Raw genomic sequence first — 2,612 nt, forward strand, 5'->3', positions numbered from 1 at the left:
TCTATCTATCTACCTATCATCTTTGAGAGAGAGGCTAAATAAGGGTGAGCAATTTATTTTTCCTGTAAACTTTGTTGTTGTTTGTGCCATCAAGTGGATTCTTGATCCCAAAGCATCCCCACGTACAACAGAACAAAACAATGTCCAGTCCTGTGCATTCTTCATAAGCATTGTTATGCTTGTGCTCAACATTGCATTCACCAGGTCAATCCATCTCATTGAAGCTCTTCCCTTTTTCGATAACCCTCCAGTTTACAAAGTATGGTATCCTTCTCCAGGGATTGGTCTGTTCTGACAATATGACCAAAGTAGGTAGGATGAATGAAGTCTGGCTAAACTCATTTCTAAGGAGCATTCTGGCTAATTGAGCAGATAGTAAATGTGTCAGGCTTTGCATAACATATGGTCTCTGTTGCAACTACTCAGTTGCACCCATTCAGCACAAACACAGCCATAGACAATACATATGTAAATGAGCATAGCTAACTTGTAATAAAATTTTATTTATAAAATCTGGCCATTGGGCTGGGTTTGGACCCTGGGACCCTGGAGTAGATGAGAAACAAGAATCAATTTTGTTGGTCAATACTGAATACACAGCAACTGCAACAGTAACAATCACCAGCTCAGGAAGCAAAACTGGTCACCCTAAGAAATGGGAAACATGGAAGACTTTAAAGGTTCACTAGTTTTCTGTTCTAACAGAAATACCACAGGTGGGTGGCTTGAATAAATAGGGATTTATTCTCTTACAATTTAGAAGGCTAGAAGTCCAAGTTCAAAGTGCCAGCTCGAGGACCTAGGTTAAGGCCTCTTGACCTTGGGCTTCAGCTCTGCCTCTTGCATGCAGCCCACTGAAGATGGAGGCTTCTCTTAAGCTAGTAAACTGCTGGCTGCTGAAGCTTACAAATCCAGCATTGACAAATAAAATGACACAGGCCAGAAATTATAAAGCAACATGGCAGGCCATTAGTTAAAGTCCAAAAACACTTCCCAGATCAGCAGGCCACTCATTGATGATTTGGCCAATTGCAGTATCCAAATGCGCCAAGAAGCTCAAAGACCTTTCTCAAAGCTTGTTACATACTGAAAGCAGACTACATAGCATCTATTACCAGTCTCATCATATAGAATAACTACATCTAGCTGCCCAGCCACTCAAAATTAGAGCCAGCCAAGTTGACAAATAACCTTAACTATCACAGTGCCATTGTGTGAACTATCATGACTATCAACTATGGCATCTCTGAGTAGCTGCAAACCTCCATCCTTTGGTTAGTAGTTGAGCACATTACCTATTTGAACCACACAGTGACTCCTCAGGAGGAAGGAGGAGAGAAAAAGTGTGGAAAATGACAAATAGAGTTGGTGAGTTAAGGTCATAACCATGCTAGTTATAAAGCATGGGCCATGTGTAAGGCAGGTATGACACATGAGAAAATGGGTCCAACTTGCTATGAGAGAATATGGAAAAGGAGATTAACTTCCTCTAAACTGGAAAAAGAAAAAAAAAATGTCCCAGTATTCAAGATATTAAGATAGCTCTTGGCTGCTATCTTAAATATTGGCAGTTTGAACCCAGCCAGCAATGCTGTTGAAGAAAGTCCTGGCAATGTTATTCTGCACACATGGAATTGCCATGAATTGGAATTGACTCAACAACTAACAACAGCAATAAATGGGAACCAAGTTCATGATACATAAAGTAGAATGGTATGGCAGAGCCTTCCAGAGTGATAATTCTCAGCTCAGTTCTTAATATTTTGACAAAGTTTGTGTTGGATTTTAATTGAGGTGCCATACATCTCCCTGTCCTTCTTACCACTCATTCATTCAAGCATTTTGTGAGCATCTACTGTGGGCTGCAGTTGTTCTTAATGATCCCCAGAAAGCCCTGCTCATTCCATTTCCATGATAGTGGGGGACACCATCTACAAACAGAAAGAGGTAGGATGTATCCTGTAATGATCAATGCTAGAAAAACAGAAGGTAGAGAGTGCCAGAGTCCAGGGTAAGGACTGGGGAATTATACAGTCTTTCAGGATCACCAAGGAGGTAAGCAAGTGTTTAGGGCTTCCAGGGAGAGCAGAAGGCAACCAGGTCTGACAGGAATGCAGAGCCAGTCATGCAGGGAGGTGGGCCCTGGCAAAGGCTTTGGGTTTCCGCTGAACACAGTGAGAAGTCATTCAGAGACTTGAGCAGCAAAGGAATAGCATTTGACGCCCTGTTTAACAGACTCCCTATGCCTTCAGGGAGGGGAATTTGTTTGATGGAACTAGGGTGAGGAAACAGTTCCGAGGCTGTTGCTGCAGTCCACATGAAAAACATCAAAGGCTTGGACCCACCTGGCTGGGAAGGCTTCCCAGTGGTGCAGGAATTTCTGCTGTAAAAAGCCAGAAAAAGAAAATCAGTTGGATTTCAGCTGAAAGCAAGAGATCAATTTCGCCTGGCATATTACAAATATGAAGTCATAGGAAAATGAGCTGTTCTTATTTATTTATTTATTTATTTTTATTTATTTTTTTATTTTATTAGGATTTGGGTGAAGATTTACAGAGTAAATTCACTTTTCATACAGCAGTTCACATATACTTTGTCTCACGTCATTCACC

The sequence above is a fragment of the Orycteropus afer genome, unplaced genomic scaffold (genome assembly GCF_000298275.1).
Source record: "Orycteropus afer afer isolate SDZICR_OR568_19922 unplaced genomic scaffold, OryAfe1.0 scaffold00714, whole genome shotgun sequence".
In the NCBI taxonomy this organism is placed as follows: Eukaryota; Metazoa; Chordata; class Mammalia; order Tubulidentata; family Orycteropodidae; genus Orycteropus; species Orycteropus afer.